This window comes from Dendrobates tinctorius, unplaced genomic scaffold, assembly GCF_039654945.1.
Source record: "Dendrobates tinctorius isolate UK_male_01 unplaced genomic scaffold, ASM3965494v1 ptg000307l, whole genome shotgun sequence".
In the NCBI taxonomy this organism is placed as follows: Eukaryota; Metazoa; Chordata; class Amphibia; order Anura; family Dendrobatidae; genus Dendrobates; species Dendrobates tinctorius.
In genome coordinates, this window is record NW_027361974.1 from 467283 (window position 1) to 494047 (window position 26765).

A 26765-nucleotide genomic window follows, 5' to 3' on the forward strand; every position below is an offset into this window, starting at 1 on the left:
ATGGGGCCCCTGGCAGAGACCTACAGGGACATAGACTGTATCCTGGTGAGTATGGGGCCCCTGACAGAGACCTACAGGGACATAGACTGTATCCTGGGTAGAATGAGGCCTCTGGCCGAGACCTACAGGGATGTAGACTGTATGCTGGGGAGGATGGGGCCCCTGGCAGAGACCTACAGGGACATAGACTATCCTGGGGAGGATGGGGCCCGTGACAGAGACCTATAGAAACCAGGAATGGTTCACATCTCACAAGCCGGATTTTGGTGTAGAGTCCACGGCCTCTGATGCTGAGCTTGGGTCAGAGACTGTACAGGATGAACTTCAGAAGCAGCAGGTGTGGTAGGGGGCCGGACTGGGGGGTGGTCCACTGCTTACCACGTCCGAACGACACAGACACCAGGCGAAGCAAGGACAAGACGGAGGCAGAGTTCAGTTGTAACAGTTCCGGATTTTATTCGTCGTCCTCCTGATGACCACAACCACGTACCGCAGTTCTTTACAGTTCTCCGTCTCCAGGCCCGGGTACCTGCACCTTTCCTCCAGTCGAAGTAACGTCCCTCGCGGATCTTTCGCTGGGGCTGTCCTAGACCAATCTACCGCCAGCGCTTCACCTGCCCGAGGTTGTCCAATCGGTACCCCCGGGGCCTCGTCTATCCTGTGGTCCGTCGGGTCAGGGCCACCCCCCTGACTGTCTCTTTCCTGTCAGTCCCCTAGCCGAGCTCTTCGCTGTTCTCCATCTTCTGCCGAGCTCCTCCCAGGACTAGACTACTTGGAACCCCAACCAGTCCTATTTATCCCCTCTCTCCCCGGGAATTTCCCTCCTGGGTTCCTATCTCCCTGCCCCCCATGACTAAGAGTTTCTCAAGCCCTAAGCTGCTGTTGAGTCCTGAACTACTCCCCCCTGCCATCTTGTGGTCATTTCTAGGTACTGCACTCTTGTCTGTCTTTCCCAGCTATCACCCTGCTGTCCTGTCAATCTTCGTCTCTAGTGCACAAACCGTCTCCTCCTACTACCAGTCACGTCTGTCCGTCAAGTCACCTTCCCCACACAGGAGGGACAAATACTGCAGCAGCAACATGCACCTCAGATTCATGCAGCAGAGGCACCACAAGTCCCAGAATGCGCAATTCAAGAGCAGAACATTGCATGTGTGACTGTGTGTATTGATCGTGACCAGCAGAGCCCCAATGCTGACTCACAGTCTGGGGATAAACCACACTGTACCCATGGGGTTGAAGGCTATCCTCCATCCCAGAGCCATAACTTTTTTATTTTTCCGTCAATATGGCCATGTGAGGGTTTGTTTTTTGTGGGACGAGTTGTACTTTTGAACGACACCATTGGTTTTACCATGTCATGTACTAGAATACGGAAAACAAATTCCAAGTGCGGTGAAATTGCAAAAAAGTGCAATCCCACACTTATTTTTTTGTTTGGCTTTTTTGCTAGGTTCATGTGATAAAACACTCCGGGATCGCCTTAGCTGGGGTCAAAGGTCACGTGCGTTCAGCATGAAACTCAGGCGCACAGCTGGGGTCCGGGTATAACTGACAATGGGTCAGGTTTATTAAAGGTGAAAGCATTGCATAAAGGAAATAAAAACATAAAACAAATCCTTGCCTGTCCGGCACTAACTAAACAATGGACAACCTAACTACCAACTGGCGGGCTTCTCCCGTCCAGCCAAACCACAGTTGCAGTGGGCACTGCTTCCACTCACGTGTGTCTCTCACACAGACAGGCTCTCTGTGTTCCCAGGCTGAGACACTCACACAACCACCTGGCATCCTTTTATATCCGCCTCCCATTATTCATTAGTAACCAGGTGCGATACTGACCAGACTAGGCCACATAGGAACGGAATCTGGGCGAGATATACCTGCCCTCATCCACTATTCCCACATGATTCTCACATATCTCCCCCCCTCTGCTCAGACCACTCCGGGCAAGCAATGACACCCGCCAAACAGTGCACTCGGGACAGGGCATCTGCATTCCCCATCTACTGTACCCCTGGGCGGTGCTCCACTGTAAAAGTGTAGGCCTGCAGGGCAAGGAACCACCGGGTCACCCGGCTATTCCGTTCCTTGTGCAAGTGCATCCACTTGAGAGGGGCATGGTCAGTGATCAGCCTGAACTTTCGGCCCACCAGGTAATATTTGAGGGCCTCTAGAGCCCACTTAATGGCGAGGCACTCTTTTTCTATGACTGCATACCTTTGCTCGTGTTTATTCAGCTTCCTGCTGAGATAGAGGACTGGGTGTTCCACTCCGTCCCTCACTTGTGAGAGTACGGCCCCGATACCGGTATCAGAGGCATCCGTTTGTACCACAAACTCGCTGCGGAAGTCCGGAGTCACCAGTACGGGCTGAGAGCAAAGAGCCCGTTTTAGGCTATGGAAGGCTTCTTCAGCCGCTAAACTCCATTTAATCATGACGGAGTCTTTCCCTTTGGTAAGATCCGTCAGGGGGGGAAGGGATGGCTGCAAAATTGGGTATGAACCGGCGATAATAGCCGGCGATCCCCAGAAAGGCTTGCACCTGCTTCTTGTTGACATGTTGCGGCCAGTCCTGAACCGCCTGAATCTTATCGACCTGGGGTTTAACAATACCCCTCCCAATTACATACCCCAAATACCGGGCTTCTTCTAGCCCGATGTGACATTTCTTGTGGTCCGCGGTTAGACCTGCCTCCCACAGGTCGTCAATCACAGCTTGTACTTTCTGGAGATGAGTCTCCCAGTCCAAGCTGTAAATGACAATGTCATCCAAATAGGCCGAAGCGTACTGCCTATGTGGCCTCAGGACTCGATCCATCAGTCTCTGGAAGGTCGCCGGTGCTCCGTGCAGTCCAAACGGCATATACACATACTGAAATAAACCTTCCGGCATAGCAAATGCCGTCTTTTCTCTGGCAGCCTCTGCCAATACCCCTTTGTTAGGTCTAGGGTCGTAATATACCGGGCTTTTCCTAACCGATCTATTAACTCGTCGACCCGGGGCATAGGGTAGGCATCAAATTTTGAGACCGCATTCAGTTTCCTGAAGTCATTGCAGAACCGGATGGTGCCGTCCGGTTTAGGAACTAACACAATTGGGTTGGAATAAGCACTGTGCGATTCCTCAATGACTCCTAACTCTAACATTGCCTTCACTTCTCGGGAAACGGCTTCACGGCGCGCTTCCGGAATTCTGTAGGGTTTCACGTGAACTGTGACACCAGGTTCCGTTATGATGTCATGTTTCATTAGCGTCGTCTACCCGGGTTTTTCTGAGAAAAACTTTTGGTTGTGAAGTAGAAACTGCCTGACCTCAGTCTTTTGCCGCTCCGAGAGAGTCTCTGCAACCCGTACCTCCGGTACGGTAGGCGAGCAGACGGGACGGGCCAGCTCCGCTGACAAGGCAGACCGATCTTTCCAGGGTTTTCAGATTTACATGATAAACCTGTTCAGGTTTCCGTTTACCTGCCTGGTATACTTTGTAGTTTACTTCACCAACTCTTTCCTTAATCTCAAAGGGGCCCTGCCACTTTGCTAGGAATTTACTGTCCACCGTGGGGACCAGGATCAACACCCTATCTCCGGGTGCAAACGTACGGATCTTGGCGCCCCTATCATAGATTCTTTTTTGGGCTCCTTGAGCCTGCATCATGTGTTCTTTGACGATAGGCATAACAGCCGCAATACGGTCCTGCATTTGGGATACGTAATCTATCACCGTTTTAAACGGAGTGACCTGACCCTCCCAGGTTTCTTTGGTGACGTCTAACAGTCCGCGAGGACGTCGGGCGTACAATAACTCGAAAGGCGAGAACCCCGTGGAAGACTGGGGTACTTCCATGATGGCAAAAAGCAAATACGGAAGTAAATAGTCCCAGTTCTTCCCATCCTTGTCTATCGCCTTTCTCAGCATCTGCTTCAGAGTTTTATTGAACCGTTCGACCAACCCGTCTGTTTGAGGGTGATACACGGATGTGCGTAACGGTTCGATTTGTAACAATCGGCAGAGCTCCTTCATTATCCTGGACATAAAGGGGGTCCCCTGGTCGGCGAGTATCTGTTTTGGTATACCGACCCGACTAAACACATGCACCAGTTTCTTCGCAATCGTCTTGGTGGCCGTTTTACGCAAAGGGATGGCCTCCGGGTAACGAGTGGCATAATCCAAGAGGACCAGGATATGTTGGTGTCCACGTGCAGACCGTGGAAGGGGCCCAACTAAATCCATCCCAATCCTCTCAAACAGGACATCAATAATAGGTAGGGGTACCAAAGGGCTACAGAACCGGGGCTTAGGTGCAGAGGCTTGGCAGTCAGGACAAGACTCACAATATACACGGATATCGTGATGCATGCCTGGCCAAACAAAACAGTGTAATATCCTTTCGGTGGTTTTCTGGACTCCCAGGTGACTTCCCATCACATGTCCATGGGCCAGGTTTAGCACCTGCCACCGGTAGGGTTTTGGCACAACTAATAGTTGCACCGTGTCTTCCCCCTTTTTCTCTATCTGATAGAGTAAATCATTCTCCAGAGCCATGTAAGGATATGCCAGCCTAGAGCCAGGTTCTACGGGTACCCCATTTATCACTTTTACATTTGTCCTAGCCTGACAAATGGTAGGATCCTTTATTTGCTCGCTTTGGAAGTCATCTTTCTGAACTTCCAAATCTGGCAAACGGGGAGGTGGACGGCTGTCGGCCTCCTCCTCTTCCCTGGTCTCCTCCGTATCACCCGCCATGACTGAAAACGGGAACTGCAGGTCATTTCCAGCAGACTCTTCCCCCGAGTCTTCCGAGGGGACCTCATCCAGGGGTTCGGGACCCACACGCACCCTGGGAGAAGAACCATGTACACTATTACCCTGGGGCATCAACTGATTCTCCCACAATTGCCAGAAGTGGGGAAAATCCCGGCCCAAGATAACATCATGCAATAACGCAGGGACGAGTCCCACTTTATATTGCACAGAGCCATAGGAAGTAGTAATGCTTATGACCATGGTGTGGTACGAACAGGTGTCTCCATGCACACACGTTACAGAAAATTTGTCTGATGGTCCAGTCGGGGCTGACACCAGACTGGCCTTCACCAGAGTCACCACACTTCCCGAGTCTAACAATGCCACCACATTTTTGCCATCAACAGTTAAATCACACAAGTGTTTTTCCACCTCCTTTTGACCAGCATTCACACTCACTACCCGTGCAACCATAGACATGCAGTTCTTAGAGTCTGTGATGTCGCACTGCATGGGTTCAGCAGTGACTGGACAGTTCGCAGCAATGTGGCCCATCTCTTTGCAGCGGAAACACCTAACGGGCCCCTTGCTTAGACCATGGTTCGTTACTCTCGGCCTCGCAGTGTGGGCAGTCCCGTTTTCCTCCCCCACTGTCTTAGGGATTTTTCCTTCTCCCCCACTCCCTGGAACAGTCTTACCGGTTCCACGTGGAGATGATGAACGAGGTGGGGTAGCGTCGTCTCGGAGACCTTCCGCCACGGAGTAACGTTCAACCAGATCCACCAGTTGATCTGCCATCGTAGGATTTCCATGGCTCACCCACTTCCTCAGGGCTGGCGGTAGAGCTCTCAGGTACTTGTCCATGACGACTCTCTGGATTATCTCTGGCGCTGTCAGCACCTCGGGTTGTAGCCACTTCTTCGTCATGTGGATCAGGACGAACATCTGTGACCGCGGTGGTTTATCCAGCTGATAAGTCCATTGATGCACTCTCTGTGCACGGACTGCGGTCGTCACTCCCAGCCGGGCCAAGATCTCGGCTTTCAGTTTGTCAAAGTCCTGCGCGGCTTCAGGTTCTAAGTCATAATAAGACTTTTGGGCCTCACCGGAAAGAAACAGGGCAATCAGGCCGGCCCATTGTGCCTTCGGCCATTTTTCTCGCACCGACGTCCGTTCAAACGTGGTCGGGTATGCCTCGACGTCATCTTCGGTCGTCATCAGCTGGGCCATCATCACCCGATTAGCTTCTTGCTGGACGGCGGTGGACTGTATCAGCGCTTTCACCACGTCCTCCATGCTCATGCTTCCCACGTGTTGCCCGCGTTCTCCACCACAATGTGATAAAACACTCCGGGATCGCCTTAGCTGGGGTCAAAGGTCACGTGCGTTCAGCATGAAACTCAGGCGCACAGCCGGGATTCGGGTATAACTGACACTGGGTCAGGCTTATTAAAGGTGAAAGCAAATCATAAAGGAAATAAAACATTAAACAAATCCTTGCCTGTCCGGCACTAACTAAACAAGTTACAACCTAACTACCAACTGGCGGGCTTCTCCCGTCCAGCCAAACCACATTTGCAGTGGGCACTGCTTTCACTCACATGTGTCTCTCACACAGACAGGCTCTCTGTGTTCCCAGGCTGAGACACTCACACAACCACCTGGCATCCTTTTATATCCACCTCCCATTATTCATTAGTAAGCAGGTGCGATACTGACCAGACTAGGCCACATAGGAACGGAATCTGGGCGAGATATACCTGCCCTCATCCACTATTCCCACATGATTCTCACAGTTCACTAAATGCTAAAACTGACCGGCCATTATGATTCTCCAGGTCATTACGAGTTCATGGACACCAAACAGGTCTAGGTTCTTTTTTATCTAAGTAGTGAAAAAAAAAAATCCAAACTGCTGAAAAAAAACAATTGCTCCATTTTCCGAGACCTGTAGCATCCCCATTTTTCGGGATCTGGGGCCGGGTGAGGGCTTATTTTTTGCACGCCGGGCTGACGTTTTTAATCATACCATTTTGGTGCATATACGACCTTTTGAATGCCCGTTTTTGCATTTTAATTCAATGTCGTGGCGACCAAAAAAACGTAATTCTGGCATTTTGATTTTTTTTCCCGCTACACCGTTTAGCGATCAGGTTATTCCTTTTTTTATTGATAGATTGGGCGATTCTGACCGCGGCGATACCAAATATGTGTATGTTTGATTTTATTTTTATTGTTTTATTTTGAAAGGGGTGTGATTTGAACTTTTATATATATATATATATATATATATTTTTATTTTTTTTTTTTATATTTTTAAATACTTTTTTTTTTAACTTTTGGCATACTTCAATAGCCTCCATAGGAGACTAGAAGCTGCGACATCCCAATCGGCTCTGCTACATAGAGGCAATGGTCAGATGGTCACTGGGTGATGCTCACAACAATCCGACATTGACAACCATAGAGGTCTTCACGAGACCTCGGGTTGTCATGACAACACACCGGTGACACGCGATCATGTGTTGCGGGTCACTGGTGTGCATATTTCTGGCACAATTACCGGAAGTGCCATTTAAATGCCACTGTTTGACAGCGGCATTTACTAGTTAATACCCGTGGGTGGATCGCAATTCCACCTGCGGCTATTGCTGGCACGTGTCAGCTGTTCAAAACAGCTAACGTCCCGGGAAAGATGTGGGCTCACCGCCGGAGCCCACATCAAAAGGAGGGAGTCCAACATTGGCGTACTATTACACCCAATGTCAGAAAGGGGTTAATATCTAATGCACAACAGGTGACAGGTCCCCCTGCAGCAGACCCTCACCCGGTCAGTCATCCCATTGCGACCAGGCAGGTTCCCCCCAGTAATGCATGGAGCAGTGGTGCTCCATCCTTCACCTCCAGTGCCAACTATACCGGCCAGGCGTTCAAAAGAAGAAACATGGTGTGATTTAAGCACAGACGTGCCAAGGAGGACCTGCCAGACAGGAGGTTTGTGGTTAGAGAGCTCCTGTGCTGCCAGATGGGGTTTGTGCCAGTCAGCATCCTGGCAGTAATTAATCTTCCAGACAGGCAGGGCAATGACGTCAGCTTTAAGCTCATGCCTGATCTGGACAGATTGTGGGCCAATTTCCCCACGTTCATGGACACGGATGGTTGGAACAAATTTATTTTTGTCCCCATTTCCACGCCAGATACAGTTACTGTAAATATCTTTTGGAATGAGGCTGTTCTCCCGCAGGACATTTTGGTGTGGCTCCGGAGACATTGTGACCTTATCTCTGATCTCACCAAGAATCGAGACAATGATTGTATGTGGATGGGACGGTGGAAAGTCCTGGTGAAGCTACGGCAGAATAACAACATCACTGCCCATTTACCCAACTCCTTCATTGGGAGGGAGAAGGGCGTTTGCTTCTATCCTGGGCAGCCTTGCAAGTGCTTCAAATGTGGCAAAGCAGGTCATCTGGCAAATACCTGTACTGTGGTCAAATGCAGCCTGTGCCGGGAAGAAGGCTATGTACCTGCAGACTGCCAAAATATAAGGTGCAACCTATGTGGGAAGATTGGCCACCCTCACAGGGACTGTCCAGATGCCTGGCATAACACCTGCAGGGACTTTCCTGATGAGGATTTGGTGGTAGAGGCAGAAGCTCAGGAAGAGGAGCCGTTGATGTCAGGGGAGATACAGACTAGATCAGAAATCCACCAGAGCAGCAGGAGGAGGCACAGGGGAGCATGGAGGTCATCCCCCAAGGCCAGCAGCCACAGGAAGCCTGTGCATCTGTCTCTCATTTTACTTTATTGGACTTGTATTGCCTTTGTTGAATGATTACTGTTTTGACATTTTATGGTCTGAATGTACAGTAATATGTACTGATTGTTTTTAATAAAAAAAAAATTGCCTCCATGGATACTTTTTGCAGTAAATCTAATATCCCGGATTTTCTTCTTGCTTTTGCAGGTGAAATCACATCATCTATTCAGTAGAGACCTTTCATCCTACATTGGAGTGAGCAGGCGGCGGAGCTCGCAGTAGTCGCCGACCACCAGTGAGGACTTGCTTGTGTAGCTGTATACGTCGCTTTCTCGTCGGAGATGATTACATTTGTCTTATTGTAACAAACCTTGTAACTACTGAAAGATTTGGAGGATTCAAACAAAAATCTTGTCTTCACGGCTGCAGGAGATGAGACACAGGGGGGCAGCAGCAGATGTTCCCTATAACTCCGCACACATATTAATCTGCTCATCTCTCAAGGAAGAAAAAAAAAACACGAAGAGCGAGAGCGCGCGGTGGATTAATTTCCTAAATCCTGAATGTTTAGTTCGGGAAATGTCTACTCATCCCCGGCAAGGTCAACGTCACCCTTCCGTGACTTCAGATCTGGAGCTCCCTGTGTGGATTTACAACGAGGCACTGGAGTCTTCATAGAAGCTGATTTATGGGTTATGACTAATGTCACGATCTAATCACTCTGATAGGACCTTTTCCATTGGGCGTGTATATTTTTGCAAAAAAAATCTACTGCAAAAGTTTAAGAAAATTACATACACACATAACTCTTCAAAAGAAAAAAAAACTTTTCCTATCAGAGTAACTTTATCATTTTTTTTTTTACTTAGTAGCTCCCCACTTTGACTACATTCAATGGCAATGGTGATGGAGGTCCGGATCTCTGGGAATTGACCCGTGGGATGTGCAAGTGACCAAGTTTTGTTACACAAGGAGATGATATGGCCCAGAAGGATGACTTCCCATGATACCCGTATACATATCAAGTGACCCTCAATGGTCCAGCCATGCACCCAATCATTAATACTGCAGGAACTAAAGATATATATCATAAACCAAGAACATTCTTGAGTCTGTTCATGCCAATAATATATTGCTAAAAAAGCCCTAATCATGGCACTAGGTTGTAAGTCTTATTACACTTCAGTCCCATTCACTTCAATGGAGCTGAGCTGCAATACCCGAAACAACCACTGAACAGATGTGGCGCTGTTTAAGAAAGCAACAATGTATCATTATCTACTGTATAATTGTCTAATTCTGTCTGTAATGGAAATCCCACCTCGCTGATTGGTCGTGGCAGTTAGGCAGCGACCAATCAGCGACAGTTGCTTAGTCGTCGTGGCAACACGACCGCTTTGCTTATTGTACAGGCACATTACAGCCGTTAAAGGCATCACTACTGCGTCGCTCATTACACAGGAACAGTCCTGTACATATTCTGGAGTACAATACATTAGGTAACAGCAGAACAGTGACTGCAGCTCTGGGTGTAACTGGAGTACAATACATTAGGTGACAGCAGAACAGTGACTGCAGCTCTGGGAGTAACTGGAGTACAATACATTAGGTAACAGCAGAACAGTGACTGCAGCTCTGGGTGTAATTGAAGTACAATACATTCGGTGACATCAGAACAGTGACTGCAGCTCTGGATTTAGCTGGAGTACAATACATTAGGTGACAGCAGAAAAGTGACTGCAGCCCTGGGTGTAACTTGCGTACAATACATTAGGTGACAGCAGAAAAGTGAATGCAGCTCTGGGTGTAATTGGAGTACAATACATTAGGTAAGATCTGAACAGTGAATGCAGCTCTGGGTGTAACGAGTACAATACATAGGTAAGATCTGAACAGTGACTGCAGCTCTGGCTGTAACAGGAGTATAATACATTAGGTAAGAGCAGAACGGTGACTGCAGCTCTTGGTGTAACTGGACTACAATACATTAGGTAAAAGCAGAACAGTGACTGCAGCTCTGGGAGTAACTGGAGTACAATACATTAGATAACAGCAGAACAGTGACTGTAGATCTGGGTGTAACTGGTGTACACTACATTAGGTAACAGCAGAACGGTGACTGCACCTCTGGGTGTAACTGGAGTACACTACATTAGGTAACAGCAGAACAGTGACTGCAGATCTGGGTGTAACTGGAGTACACTACATTAGGTAACAGCAGAACAGTGACTGCAGATCTGGGTGTAACTGGAGTACACTACATTAGGTAACAGCAGAACAGTGACTGCAGATCTGGGTGTAACTGGTGTACACTACATTAGGTAACAGCAGAACAGTGACTGCACCTCTGGGTGTAACTGGAGTACACTACATTAGGTAACAGCAGAACAGTGACTGCAGATCTGGGTGTAACTGGAGTACACTACATTAGGTAACAGCAGAACAGTGACTGCAGATCTGGGTGTAACTGGAGTACAATACATTAGGTAACAGCAGAACAGTGACTGCAGATCTGGGTGTAACTGGAGTACAATACATTAGGTAACAGCAGAACAGTGACTGTAGATCTGGGTGTAACTGGTGTACACTACATTAGGTAACAGCAGAACGGTGACTGCAGCTCTGGGTGTAACTGGACTACAATACATTAGGTAAAAGCAGAACAGTGACTGCAGCTCTGGGAGTAACTGGAGTACAATACATTAGATAACAGCAGAACGGTGACTGTAGATCTGGGTGTAACTGGTGTACACTACATTAGGTAACAGCAGAACGGTGACTACAGCTCTGGGTGTAACTGGAGTACACTACATTAGGTAACAGCAGAACAGTGACTGCAGATCTGGGTGTAACTGGAGTACACTACATTAGGTAACAGCAGAACAGTGAATGCAGCTCTGGGTGTAACTGGAGTACAATACATAGGTAAGATCTGAACGGTGACTGCAGCTCTGGCTGTAACAGGAGTATAATACATTAGGTAAGAGCAGAACGGTGACTGCAGCTCTGGGTGTAACTGGACTACAATACATTAGGCAAAAGCAGAACAGTGACTGCAGCTCTGGGAGTAACTGGAGTACAATACATTAGATAACAGCAGAACAGTGACTGCAGATCTGGGTGTAACTGGAGTACACCACATTAGGTAACAGCAGAACAGTGACTGCAGCTCTGGGTGTAACAGGAGTACATTAGGTAACAGCAGAACAGTGACTGCAGCTCTGGGAGTAACTGGAGTACAATACATTAGATAACAGCAGAACAGTGACTGCAGATCTGGGTGTAACTGGAGTACACTACATTAGGTAACAGCATTACAGTGACTGCAGCTCTGGGTGTAACTGGACTACAATACATTAGATAAAAGCAGAACAGTGACTGCAGCTCTGGGAGTAACTGGAGTACAATACATTAGATAACAGCAGAACAGTGACTGCAGCTCTGGGTGTAACTGGAGTACGCTATATTAGGTAACACCAGAACGGTGACAGCAGCTCTGGGTGTAACTTAAGTACAATACATTTGGTAAGATCTGAACAGTGACTGCAGCTCTGGCTGTAACAGGAGTATAATACATTAGGTAAGAGCAGAACGGTGACTGCAGCTCTGGGTGTATCTGGACTACAATACATTAGGTAAAAGCAGAACAGTGACTGCAGCTCCAGGTGTAACAGGAGTATAATACACTAGATGGTGGCCCGATTCTATCGCATCGGGTATTCTAGAGTCTCTGTTAAAATAAAAAATAGTTATATACTCACCTTCCGACCCCCCTGGACTCTGTCAATCCTCTCACCACGCTCCCGGCATCTTCCGGTCCCAGTAATGCTTAGCGAGAAGGGCCGGAGATGACGTCACTCTCGCGAGAGAGCATCGTCATCAGCGGTGTTTCGCGCTAAGCATTACTGGGACCGGAAGATGCCGGGAGCGTGGTGAGAGGAGAGAAAGAGTCCAAGGCCGTCGGGAGGTGAGTATATCACTATTTTTTATTTTAACAGAGACTCTAGAATACCCGATGCGATAGAATCGGGCCACCATCTAGTGTACATATATAGCTACAGTGGGGAAAAAAAGTATTTAGTCAGTCAGCAATAGTGCAAGTTCCACCACTTAAAAAGATGAGAGGCGTCTGTAATTTACATCATAGGTAGACCTCAACTATGGGAGACAAACTGAGAAAAAAAAATCCAGAAAATCACATTGTCTGTTTTTTTTTCATTTTATTTGCATATTATGGTGGAAAATAAGTATTTGGTCAGAAACAAGCAATCAAGATTTCTGGCTCTCACAGACCTGTAACTTCTTCTTTAAGAGTCTCCTCTTTCCTCCACTCATTACCTGTAGTAATGGCACCTGTTTAAACTTGTTATCAGTATAAAAAGACACCTGTGCACACCCTCAAACAGTCTGACTCCAAACTCCACTATGGTGAAGACCAAAGAGCTGTCAAAGGACACCAGAAACAAAATTGTAGCCCTGCACCAGGCTGGGAAGACTGAATCTGCAATAGCCAACCAGCTTGGAGTGAAGAAATCAACTGTGGGAGCAATAATTAGAAAATGGAAGACATACAAGACCACTGATAATCTCCCTCGATCTGGTGCGCCACGCAAAATCCCACCCCGTGGGGTCAGAATGATCACAAGAACGGTGAGCAAAAATCCCAGAACCACGCGGGGGGACCTAGTGAATGAACTGCAGAGAGCTGGGACCAATGTAACAAGGCCTACCATAAGTAACACACTACGCCACCATGGACTCAGATCCTGCAGTGCCAGACGTGTCCCACTGCTTAAGCCTGTACATGTCCGGGCCCGTCTGAAGTTTGCTAGAGAGCATTTGGATGATCCAGAGGAGTTTTGGGAGAATGTCCTATGGTCTGATGAAACCAAACTGGAACTGTTTGGTAGAAACACAACTTGTCGTGTTTGGAGGAAAAAGAATACTGAGTTGCATCCATCAAACACCATACCTACTGTAAAGCATGGTGGTGGAAACATCATGCTTTGGGGCTGTTTCTCTGCAAAGGGGCCAGGACGACTGATCCGGGTACATGAAAGAATGAATGGGGCCATGTATCGTGAGATTTTGAGTGCAAACCTCCTTCCATCAGCAAGGGCATTGAAGATGAAACGTGGCTGGGTCTTTCAACATGACAATGATCCAAAGCACACTGCCAGGGCAACGAAGGAGTGGCTTCGTAAGAAGCATTTCAAGGTCCTGGAGTGGCCTAGCCAGTCTCCAGATCTCAACCCTATAGAAAACCTTTGGAGGGAGTTGAAAGTCCGTGTTGCCAAGCGAAAAGCCAAAAACATCACTGCTCTAGAGGAGATCTGCATGGAGGAATGGGCCAACATACCAACAACAGTGTGTGGCAACCTTGTGAAGACTTACAGAAAACGTTTGACCTCTGTCATTGCCAACAAAGGATATATCACAAAGTATTGAGATGAAATTTTGTTTCTGACCAAATACTTATTTTCCACCATAATATGCAAATAAAATGAAAAAAACAGACAATGTGATTTTCTGGATTTTTTTTTCTCAGTTTGTCTCCCATAGTTGAGGTCTACCTATGATGTAAATTACAGACGCCTCTCATCTTTTTAAGTGGTGGAACTTGCACTATTGCTGACTGACTAAATACTTTTTTTCCCCACTGTATATGAGCTTGCAAAAAAATGCGGTGCATACAATGCCCCATGTCTGATGAATTGCTTGCTTGAAATATATTACTAATTGCATGAAAAACTTATGAAACAGCGCCTCTTTTATTGACAGGCTATGTTGGGTATGGCAGGTCAGTCCTATTCACTTTTATGGGAATCCCATGTAATATAATACACAACTGCCTGCTACAATGGTGCTATTTTAGGAAGGACCAAGTGATATCTTTTTCATCCTCCTTTTATTAATCTCTAGGCATGCATCAGCGCTTGCCATTTTAGTGCACCTATAAGGGGCTGAGTATGTCTTTTGGGGTACCGGAGAAAGATAATTTGGCTACTTTATATAATCTTGTTTTTTTTTCTTCCATACATCTTCTAATTCCGTTTTTTACAATTGTGCCCGGATTGTACGCAGCATTTATCTTAGCGCCTGCATTAAAAAAAAAAAACTGATTATACCACAGCGCCTCCTGGTGGCCGTGAGTGGAATAAATCTTGGGATGATGCTGGAGAACATTCATAAGTGATACAATTAAATTATTTATCGGGAGAGAAGGATGTTCTTTGTGCACATTTTGCTGCTTAATTTGCTCGGCCAAAGAGGAAATAAAATCAAGAGTGTTGCTTAGCAATCCAATATCCCTGTAATTGTGCGGCACTGTCGACATGCCGTGGACGTAGTTAACGATGCCTGATCCCGGCCGCGGCAATCGTGGCCCTGAAGGATCCGCACAATGTTGCAATTATTTGTTGTTTGGATTAAACAACTTCCTTAATATGATCTTGTTTGTAAATATTTGTCAGTTTTGTGTACAAAGCTCCACTGCGGAACTACAGCACAAGGACAAAAGTATTGGGACACATCCGCATGACATCTACATCCGTAGATATTAATATGGAGACTGGCATCTTCAGGTATAACAGCGTCCGCTCTTCTGGGAAGGTTTTCTACAAGATTTTGTGGAAATTTTTAGCCCTTCATTGAGAAGAGATTGATGTTGTACAAGACTATAGTATTATTCTTCCTCCATTGTACAGATCTGGGGGTAACGTTCTCCTGGAGTCACCAAATCCAGACACCAGATAGAGAAGTGCGAACCGTCACTGCACAGAACACGTCTCCTCCAGAGTCCAGTGGTGGCAGCTTTACACCACTCCATCCGGCGCTCAACCTTGTGCTTGGTGATATACGGCTGCATGCATCCACTCGGTCATGACAGGGGCGCAAGAGTTCTGGACTCTGTAGTTATGGGGTCAGTGGAGCGTTGGTGACTTGTCTGCCCTCGTCCCTCCACTCCTGAAACGTTACGGGGGGGTCTTAGTTGCTTGCGGTCCCTTCCACTTCTCAGTAATATCGCTCACAGGTGATGGGAAAGATTTTAGAGGGTAGAAATGTCATGGATGGAGTTGTTACCCCGGTGACTCCTATTCCAGGACCGCGCTGGTATCAGATGTTATATACCCCAGAGGTGGTGGAACTGATGGAGAAACTGGAGTACAATGTATAAGAGATGCTTAGAATACTTCTGTACATTCAGTGTATCAAGTGTTACATTGTTGCAGATCAAACACTGTTGTGGAACCCTCCAGTCACCGCTCCGCTCCCTCCATGATTTGTTTGTTATTCCCACCGTGCAGACACTGAATTGTAGGTGCCGCATAGTAGTTTTAGTTGGTGGATGGAATCCAGTCCAAAATACTGTAAGAATTTCAAGAGTCAAAGGACTGGATCCAAGATCAGCAAAGCTTTGACTCCCAGCTCACCAACTAATCAGCTGATTGGAGGTCTGTATTGTCCTCTAGCCACAGCGCCGCATATCTAATAGTGGCCATTCTCGATAATGCAGCTAAGCCCCAATGAAAGAAAGCAACAGAGAGCTGCAGTACCAGGCACAGCCTCTGCCAAATGTATGGCGCTGTTTATAGTGCACAAGAGAGGCTGCAGCTCTTTCAATCAATTGATCATGGTGGTGCCAGGATCTGAAACTGCTGATCTATCCTAAAGGGGCTATGGCTCTCTGACAAGCAAAGTGCCATATATTAGATAGTGGATGTGCCTGGTTCTGTAACTCTCTTCAGGTCAGTCCAATTCAAGTGAATGGGACTGAGCTGCAGTACCAAAAATAACCACTAGCCAAGGAGTGGTGCTGTGGTTTGTAAATCATACAGAGGCTGCAGCCCCCTTAATTCCCTGATCATTGGGTGGCACGAATCGGACCCCAATAGAGCTGAAATGCATGACCTATTGTAAAGGGGAGAGCGCAGCGCCTTACAATCAGTAGTGGATGAGTCTGGTACAGCAGCTCTCTACATTTCAGTCCTATTTGTATGTAGGGAGCTGTGGCTAGTAAGCGATACAGAGGCTGGGGTGGGGGCAGGAGTCGGACCGCCACCGATCTGAAATAAATGACCCATCCTAAGGCCAGCTGCCTGCCTGCAATCTGCAGCGCCCATCATGACCCCTGGTGTACAGCCAATTTGTGTTTTTCCACCTCTGGGGGAGGGTTTGGACCCCATTTTTCTCCAGACTGAGAAATTGTCAATATAATATCTTCCTTCACAGCTGACAGAATTTCTAGACTTTTCTGAAAAGTCATAGGCAAAAAGTAAATAACAAAAGCACAATTATTTATTCAGCCGCCACCGACAGGGAGAATTTCCATTTCTCGTGTATTGAAGAGACGGATGTTGGCACTTTTTATGGCACCGCGGACCGTAGATCATGGCTGGAATAGAATCATAGAATCGTAGAGTTGGAAGGGACCTCCTGGGCCATCTGGTCCAACCCCCTGCTCAAAGCAGGATTCGCTAAATCATCCCAGTCAGATGTCTGTCCAGCCTCTGTTTGAAGACTTCCATTGAAGGAGAACTCACCACTTCTCGTGGCAGCCTGTTCCACTCATTGATCACTCTAACTGTCAAAAAGTTTTTTCTAATATCTAATCTGTGTCTCTTCCCATTCAGTTTCATCCCATTGCTTCTAGTCTTTCCTTGTGCAAATGAGAATAAAGTTGATCCTTCTACAATGTGACAGCCCTTTAGATATTTGTAGACAGCTATTAAGTCTCCTCTCAGTCTTCTCTTTTGCAAACTAAACATTCCCAAATCCTGCAACCTTTCCTCATAAGACAGGGTTTGCAGACCGGTCACCATTCTGGTCGCTCTTTTCTGAACTTGCTCCAGTTTGTTGATGTCTTGGAGCCGGATCCGGTTGGCAGCAATAGCTAATAATTTCATTCCCACTTGTTACAATGTGACATCGGTGGCATGCCGCCATGCAGGAGTAGGACCACAAGTCTCAGCATCCCGAGCTGCCTAGGATACGTGGTTCTGAATCAGACATATTTGTGTCTGTGCCTATTACCGTAAGAGTCTGTTCTGTGCAAGCGAAAGGACATGAAGTCCGGAGCGAGAAGTAGATGTTCAGTGAATTTGAGCAAACAGCAGAAATTGAATTAAGCGAATATTTGTCTGGTTTTGCACAGTTTTCTTTCCACTTAATGCATCGTCGGTCCAGCTGACGCTTTTCCTAATGGGCAGGAGGGTAAAAAAACTCAAAGTCTGATAAATAAGTCATATAATATAATGCCAGCGTGCCACAGCTTGTATATAGACCTCACTGCCCAATCCCTGTATACCACAACATTATCAGCCGCGTAGGAACTCAATGGGGATGTGCTATTGGACAATGTGGGGCGGGGGGTCTTCACACTGGACCCCTGACTATTATCTATGCTGGAATAAATGGCCAAAATCAATCACAGCTTGTGCAATGTAAATGGTTTGACTTTTACATAGCACCAAATAATACTGCTACAGACGGCACTCTCATTGCCTGTCACAGTCGTTTTCTCTTAAGTGCTCTCGCTTTAGTCATAGTGTCTCTAACGGGGGTCACCAGTACATCTTGCCAGGCCTCAAGTCCCAGAGATTAGAGTCGGTGCCTGAGTACGGCCTCGTCCCACACTCTGTACCATGTATCTGCGGTGGAAGACAGGTGCTCCTCTTCCCTTTGGGCTTTGGGGTTGAGCGGCAAAGTTTGAGCTTCAGGGCTTGAGCGGCAAAGTCTGGGCTTTGGGGCTTGACCGGCAAAGTCTGGGCTTTGGGGCCTGACTGGCAAAGTCTGGGCTTTGGGGCTTGACCGGCAAAGTCTGGGCTTTGGGGCTTGACCGGCAAAGTCTGGGCTTTGGGGCTTGACCTTCAAAGTCTGGGCTTTGGAGCTTGACCGGCAAAGTCTGGGCTTTGGAGCTTGACCGGCAAAGTCTGGGCTTTGGGGCTTGACCTTCAAAGTCTGGGCTTTGGGGCTTGACCGGCAAAGTCTGGGCTTTGGGGCTTGACCGGCAAAGTCTGGGCTTTGGGGCTTGACCGGCAAAGTCTGGGCTTTGGGGCTTGACCGGCAAAGTCTGGGCTTTGGGGCTTGACCGGCAAAGTCTGGGCTTTGGGGCTTGACCGGCAAAGTCTGGGCTTTGGGGCTTGACCGGCAAAGTCTGGGCTTTGGGGCTTGACCTTCAAAGTCTGGGCTTTGGAGCTTGACCGGCAAAGTCTGGGCTTTGGGGCTTGACCGGCAAAGTCTGGGCTTTGGGGCTTGACCGGCAAAGTCTGGGCTTTGGGGCTTGACCGGCAAAGTCTGGGCTTTGGGGCTTGACCGGCAAAGTCTGGGCTTTGGGGCTTGACCGGCAAAGTCTGGGCTTTGGGGCTTGACCGGCAAAGTCTGGGCTTTGGGGCTTGACCGGCAAAGTCTGGGCTTTGGGGCTTGACCGGCAAAGTCTGGGCTTTGGGGCTTGACCGGCAAAGTCTGGGCTTTGGGGCTTGACCGGCAAAGTCTGGGCTTTGGGGCTTGACCGGCAAAGTCTGGGCTTTGGGGCTTGACCGGCAAAGTCTGGGCTTTGGGGCTTGACCGGCAAAGTCTGGGCTTTGGGGCTTGACCGGCAAAGTCTGGGCTTTGGGGCTTGACCGGCAAAGTCTGGGCTTTGGGGCTTGACCGGCAAAGTCTGGGCTTTGGGGCTTGACCGGCAAAGTCTGGGTTTGGGGCTTGACCGGCAAAGTCTGGGCTTTGGGGCTTGACCGGCAAAGTCTGGGCTTTGGGGCTTGACCGGCAAAGTCTGGGCTTTGGGGCTTGACCGGCAAAGTCTGGGCTTTGGAGCCTGACCGGCAAAGTCTGGGCTTTGGGGCTTGACCGGCAAAGTCTGGGCTTTGGGGCTTGAGCGGCAAAGTCTGGGCTTTGGAGCCTGACTAGCAAAGTCTGGGCTTTGGGGCTTGAGCGGCAAAGTCTGGGCTTTGGAGCTTGACTGGCAAAGTCAGGGCTTTGGAGCTTGACTGGCAAAGTGAAATGACACCGTCATACTGTATCCAAACAATGTTACCATATACTGCCCATATTTCCTGCCATATAGATCAGTTTGTTGAATCTTATGAGAACACAAATACAGCATACAACATCATCATATAATACTGCCATTTAGTGTTCAAATATAACCACCATCCAATTCCTAAACAATACCGTCATACTGTATCCAAATAATAATACCATGTGATGCACAAATACTCTGCCATTCTTAAAAAGCGGAAAAAGCCCATGGGAATGCAGAATGATAGCATGGTTACATGCAATGTCTAAAATAATATACATTGTCTAATATACTGCCATCTAGTAGCAAAATTATACCCTAAATAACACCATCATACTGTATTCAAACAATGTCTCGATATAAAGCCCAAATACACTGCAAAACCAGGGGAAGAGTTTTGAGGAGATCATTTGCATATTCCCAGTGCCTTCTGGGATAAGTGAAGAGTCTCCGCGAGCTCAACGATCACTGGGTTTTGGCCGTTGCAGCTGAAAAGAGAAAATCGGAAAAAAAATTTGGCTCATCTTTCATCGTTTTTAAGAAATCTCAAGATGGAAGAGGCCAGGAGCCATTTGGTGAGCTGCATTTCTTGCTACATGTTCACAGATTTACCAGTGGAAAAGCCAAACTTCACATGCCACAAATGCAAGCTTGTGTCCCTGTTGGAGGAAAAGTTGCAAAATCTCGAAGAGAGGTTAGCTACGTTGAAGATCATTAAGGAAGGTGAAGAGTTCTTGGACAGAGCAGAATTATCTCTTCATGTTACAGAAAGAGAAGAAATTCGAAGTGCACCTGAAGAAACAGAGGAATGGAGACATGTGACCCAGAGAAGCAGGAGGATCAGGAGGCAGTCAGCACCCATACTGCTCAGAAACCAGTACCAGGCTCTCACGCAGGAAAACGATGAAGAAATACATCAGAATAAGACTTTGCCAACAAACAGCAACCTTGTACGCCTTCAGAGTCCTCCTGGATGGAGAAAGAAAAATGTTGTGAAGAAGAAACGGAGAGTGGTGGTCATGGGGGATTCCCTTTTGAGAGGAACAGAGGCCGCTATCTGCAGACCGGATATAACGTCAAGAGAAATGTGCTGTCTTCCAGGTGCAAAAATTAAAGATGTGTCTGACAGGATATCAGGACTCTTCAGACCTACAGATAACTACCCATTCCTACAAATACATGTGGGGACAAATGACACCGCAAGAAACGACCTGGAAACCATCTGCAGAGACTTTGAAGACTTGGGCAAGAAAGTGAAAGAACTGGGAGCGCAGGTGGTCTTCTCTTCCATCCTCCCAGTGGATGGCCATGGAACAAGGAGGTGGAATAAGATTCTGCAGGTGAACAACTGGCTACGTCGATGGTGCCGTCAGCAACGATTTGGATTTCTGGATCACGGAGTGAACTACTTATACGATGGACTACTTGCTAGAGATGGGGTGCACCTTACGAAGACTGGAAAGCATGTATTTGGAAGTCGCCTTGCTACACTTGTAAGGAGAGCTTTAAACTAGAACAACATGGGAAGGGAAGCAAAAGACTAGAAAAAGCCACACACCTGACAAATGCTATTGAGAACTCTGCTATTAGAAGTGGAAAGGAAGAACAAAGACGAAAGAATCTAATTAATAAAAATATTGGAGAAAGAGAAACCAATCACAAACTAAAATGTTTCTATACTAATGCACAAAGCATGGGCAACAAACAAGGAGAATTGGAACTACTAACACAGGACAAGAAATATGATGTCATTGGAATCACTGAAACTTGGTGGGACAATACACATGATTGGAATACAAGACTAGAAGGATACAACTTATTTGCAAGAAACAGACTTGATAAACGAGGAGGAGGTGTCGCATTGTATGTTAGAAACGCGTATATCTGCACAGAGATTGAAGCTTCAGAGACTGGGAGTTCTGTGGAAACTGTTTGGGTAAGAATACAAGGACAGAACAATGGAAAGGACACCATTGTAGGCATTTACTACAGGCCGCCTGTGCAAGCTGAAGATATGGATGAACTCTTTATGCATCAAATGGCCAAGTTCTCCAAAAAATATGACATAGTTGTCATGGGAGATTTCAACTATCCAGACATTTGTTGGGAATCTCTCTCAGGCAAAACTAACAGGTCAAGGAAATTCTTATCCTCTCTTGCTGACAACTTTATCTTCCAAAAGGTAAGGGAGAAAACAAGGGGAACTGCTACCTTGGATCTAATCCTTATAAACAGGGAGGAAATGGTTGAGGAGGTAAAAGTGGCTGGAACCCTAGGAGGTAGCGACCATGCTATTTTAGAATTTTGGATAACTAGAGGCGGAAGACCTGTGAAGACTCAGATGTCAAGGTTAGATTTCAGAAAGGCAGATTTTAAGGGATTCAGAAAGAGAATTGTAGGGATCCAATGGCTGGATATCCTAAAAGACAAAAATGTCCAGGAGGGATGGGAAATCTTGAAAAATGAAATTTTCAAAGCACAGTTGTTAACAATTACGAAAAGAGGGAAGAATAGGAAGCATTTAAGGAAACCAGGATGGATGAACACAGAACTTAAGCACATGCTAAAAAGGAAGAAAAAAATGTTTATAAAATGGAAAGAGGGAGGCATATCTAAAGAAGAATATAATGCTGTCTGCAGAACCTGCAGGGCACAAATCAGATTATCTAAAGCTGAAAATGAATTGAGGCTTGCAAGAGATGTCAAAAGCAATAATAAAGGGTTTTGGGGATATGTCAAAAGTAAAAGAAAAGTCAAAGATGCTATAGGATTTTTACAGGATGAAAATGATGAAATGGTAAGACAGGATGTTGAGAAGGCTGAACTTTTAAATTCCTATTTTGCATCTGTTTTCTCTCAGAAAGGAAATGTAACATCAACTGTTATTCCCTGTCCTATTAAGGGAATAGAAGAAACCAGGATATCTATAAACAGAAAGATAGTGAGGAAACACTTAGCTAACCTAAATGAATTCAAGTCTCCAGGTCCAGATGAATTACACCCCAGAGTACTGAAGGAGATAGCAGAAGAAATTTTTGAACCCCTCTCCATAATCTTTGAAAATTCATGGAGAACAGGAGAAGTGCCAGAAGACTGGAGAAGAGCAAATGTTGTTCCTATCTTCAAAAAGGGGAAGAAGGTGGACCCAGGCAACTATAGGCCGGTGAGTCTGACTTCTATACCAGGAAAGATCTTTGAACAAATTATTAAACAACATGTATGTCAGTACCTGGATAAGAATGAAGTGATTAAACAGAGTCAGCATGGGTTTGTAACTAATAAGTCATGTCAGACTAACTTAATTTCCTTCTATGACGGTATTACTGATTGAGTGGATCAAGGAAATGCTGTAGATTTAGTATATCTTGACTTCAGCAAAGCATTTGACAAAGTATCTCACACAATCCTTATTGAAAAAATGACTAAGTATGGAATGGACAAGGCAACTGTTAGGTGGATTCATAACTGGCTTAGTGATCGGACCCAAAGAGTGGTCGTAAATGGCTGCACATCCAGTTGGAAGAATGTCTCAAGTGGGGTACCACAGGGCTCTGTCCTGGGCCCTGTATTGTTCAACATCTTTATCAACGATTTAGATGAAGGAATTGAGGGTAAACTGATTAAATTTGCTGATGACACAAAGCTAGGAGGGATAGCTAATACTAGAGAAGAGAGAGAGAGGATTCAAAAAGATTTAAATAAACTGGAGAAGTGGGCAGCAACTAACAGAATGGTTTTTAACAGGGAGAAATGCAAAGTACTACATCTGGGCAATAAAAATGAAAAAAGCATATATAGAATGGGAGGAATAGGGCTAAGTGACAGCACATGTGAAAAAGACTTGGGTATACTAATAGATCACAGACTAAATATGAGTCAACAGTGTGATGCAGCAGCAAAAAAGGCAAATGCAATTCTAGGATGTATTAACAGAAGCATACAGTCTAGATCACGTGAAGTCATTATTGCCCTCTACTCCTCTTTGGTCAGACCTCATCTGGAATATTGTGTCCAGTTTTGGGCGCCACATTTTAAAAAAGACATCAACAAACTGGAGCAAGTTCAGAAAAGAGCGACCAGAATGGTGACCGGTCTGCAAACCCTGTCTTATGAGGAAAGGTTGCAGGATTTGGGAATGTTTAGTTTGCAAAAGAGAAGACTGAGAGGAGACTTAATAGCTGTCTACAAATATCTAAAGGGCTGTCACATTGTAGAAGGACCAACTTTATTCTCATTTGCACAAGGAAAGACTAGAAGCAATGGGATGAAACTGAATGGGAGGAGACACAGATTAGATATTAGAAAAAACTTTTTGACAGTTAGAGTGATCAATGAGTGGAACAGGCTGCCACGAGAAGTGGTGAGTTCTCCTTCAATGGAATTCTTCAAACGGAGGCTGGACAGACATCTGACTGGGATGATTTAGCGAATCCTGCTTTTAGCAGGGGGTTGGACCAGATGGCCCAGGAGGTCCCTTCCAACTCTACGATTCTATGATTCTATGATTCTAGGTAAAAAAAAACATAGGTAGTAACCGCAATAATAGCATGCAATGCCTCAACAATACCATCCAGTACCAAAATAATACCGCCAAACAACGCTTGAATTATACTTTTACAATATGTGCAAATATTGAATTTTTCACACTACTGAGATTTTTATAGTGGTGTATAAAACACTACCATACAAAGACTAAATAGTAAAAGGGTTAATGGTAACATCCCTGGTGGCCTGGGGCAATAAAAGGGTCAATTTCTCACTCTCAGGTTTCTCCTTGGTGGCCTGTGTCTACTGCCCTCTTAACAGTCCCTAAAAAGTCCCCGTTAGTGGTTACAGCACGATGTGGTGGGGGGCGTCCTATAGGCATTTAACCCAGTGAACAATTTCCAGTCTTTTTGTTCACAAATCCTCCAAGATGGCTTGACACGGTTTTTTATATTCCGCACGTAAAACTGCAAGCAGCACATAGCACGAGTCTCTGACACAAAATTACACGGGGTCTTGCCTCTGGCGCTAAGAAGAATCACTCGGGAACCTTGGAAATCAATTCACACAAAACTACAGCAGGATCTGACTCAGCAAGCCGAAATCCCCAAACATTATTATTCCTATCAAGTGCAGTATTGTAACCCCGGCTCGGCCGCGCTGTTAGCACATGATATATTGTCCCTCTGCCGGTGGGTAAAACGAAAATGAAGAAAAACAAGATTTGTATCCTTGTAGGGAGCAGACACAGCCTATGACCCTATGATGGGACCCTTCTAAAAACTAAAGGGTCCACAGGGGATATCTGTGCCCGTCTCTACCTATTGATGTCGGGCACTATGTAAGGTTTAGATGGAACGTGATGCTGAGGCGGCACGGCATATTCTCTGGCTAATGAGGCTTCAACATTGGCCATGGAGACCAGAAATGGAGGGCAGTAGTGATGCCCTAGAATATCCTCAGCATGAGACAGATGCCACCAATGTTCCTCAGAATACCATCCGCGTATGCCACCACGTCACATGCCTCATGAGTGCCAACCACGACTGCTACTATATTTTGCTTTGGAGGACACAAAAATATCAACCACAGATGCCCCCCATATAAGGCTTCAGATGAAACTAGAATACCAAGCGTGCCAGCAACATATGCCCCATAAGATGCTTCAGATGACATGGGTGCCAGCCATAGATCCCCCACATACAATGCTACAGATGCCACCAGCACACCAACCATGGATCTCCCCATACAATACTGCAGATGCTACTTGCATGCCAGCCATGGACCCCTCCATACAATGCTACAGATGCCACCAGCACGCCAGCCGTGGACCCCCCCATACAGTGCTACAGATGCCACCAGCATGCCAATCATGGATCCCTTCCATACAATGCTACAGATGCCACCAGCATGCCAGCCATGGATCCCCCCATACAATACTGCAGATGCCACCAGCACGCCAGCCATAGATCCCCCACATACAATGCTACAGATGCCACCAGCACGCCAGCCGTGGACCCCCCCATACAGTGCTACAGATGCCACCAGCATGCCAATCATGGATCCCCTCCATACAATGCTACAGATGCCACCAGCATGCCAATCATGGATCCCCTCCATACAATGCTACAGATGCCACCAGAATTCCAGCCATGGATCCCCCCATACAATACTGCAGATGCCACAGCACGCCAGACATGGTTCCCCCCATACAATACTGCAGATGCCACCAGCACACCAGCCATGGATCCCTCCATACAATACTGCAGATGCCACAGCACGCCAGACATGGTTCCCCCCATACAATACTGCAGATGCCACCAGCACGCCAGCCATGGATCCCTCCATACAATACTGCAGATGCCACAGCATTCCAGCTATGGATCCTCCCATACAATGCTACAGATGCCACCAGCACACCAGCCATGGATCCCCCCATACAATACTGCAGATGACACCAGTACGCTAGCCATGAATCCCCACCATACTATACTGCAGATGCCACCAGCACGCCAGCTATCGACCCCCCCATACAATGCTACAAATGCCACCAGAATTCCAGCCATGGATCCCCCCATACAATACTGCAGATGCCACAAGCACGCCAGCCATGGTTCCCCCCATACAATACTGCAGATGCCACCAGCACTCCAGCCATGGATCCCTCCATACAATACTGCAGATGCCACAGCATTCCAGCTATGGATCCTCGCCATACAATGCTACAAATGCGACCAGCACACCAGCCATGGATCCCCCCATACAATACTGCAGATGACACCAGTACGCTAGCCATGAATCCCCACCATACTATACTGCAGATGCCACCAGCACGCCAGCTATCGACCCCCCTATACAATGCTACAGATGCCACCAGAATTCCAGCCATGGATCCCCCCATACAATACTGCAGATGCCACCAGCACGCCAGCCATCGACCCCCCATACAATGCTACAGATGCCACCAGAATTCCAGCCATGGATCCCCCCATACAATACTGCAGATGCCACCAGCACGGCAGCCATGGATCCCCCCATACAATACTGCAGATGCTACCGGCATGCCAGCCATGGATCCCCCCCATACAATGCTACAGATGCCACCAGCGCGCCAGCCATGGATCCTCCCATACAATGCTACAGATGCCACCAGCGCGCCAGCTATGGATCCCCCCATACAATGCTACAGATGCCACCAGCATTCCAGCTATGGATGCCAGATGCCCCCATAATGTGCTACAGATGCCACAATAGTGACAA

At 47.0% G+C, this 26765-nt stretch overlaps 1 long non-coding RNA gene and 1 pseudogene across 2 annotated transcripts in view; both read left to right on the forward strand.

Annotated features, from left to right (window-relative positions):
- LOC141073545 (uncharacterized) overlaps positions 1-10520 on the forward strand; it is a 426372-nt gene extending 415852 nt beyond the window's left edge. For both annotated transcript variants that reach the window (XR_012226994.1, XR_012226996.1), the window contains one exon: positions 8711-10520. This is a non-coding gene — a long non-coding RNA (uncharacterized lncRNA). The remainder of the gene's footprint in view (positions 1-8710) is intronic.
- LOC141073586 (uncharacterized) lies at positions 203-8578 on the forward strand (annotated as a pseudogene).
- Positions 10521-26765: the final 16245 nt, after the last annotated feature.